Here is a 372-nt window from a genome sequence, read left to right as displayed (position 1 = left end):
GGGAGCTGAGACTAGAGAACGGCGAGGGAGAGGGAGATCGGGTTGGGGAGGGGAGGGGAGGAGGGTTTCGCTCGACTACCTTTCCATTTTTCTTTCTTTTCGGAAATTTTTTGAGGGGGGTGGGACGGGAGGCTGGACCGCCGGACGGGACGGCTGGAGTGTGTGCGCTTGGAGTCTCCCACGCCACCCAGCAGAAAAAAAAAAGATGATTGCAACAGAGCTGAAAACTCATGATTAATCGTTTGAAAAGATAAGTTTGCAATGAAGTTACATGTTTTCGTTGATAAATAATACTCCTTCCATAAAAAATTATAAAAAAAATAGTGATCTAAACGCTCTTATATTTCTTTATAAAGGAAGTAGGATGGTTCT

This window comes from Triticum dicoccoides, chromosome 5B (genome assembly GCF_002162155.2).
Source record: "Triticum dicoccoides isolate Atlit2015 ecotype Zavitan chromosome 5B, WEW_v2.0, whole genome shotgun sequence".
NCBI lineage: Eukaryota > Viridiplantae > Streptophyta > Magnoliopsida > Poales > Poaceae > Triticum > Triticum dicoccoides.
Note: the sequence above shows the minus strand (reverse complement) of the source record.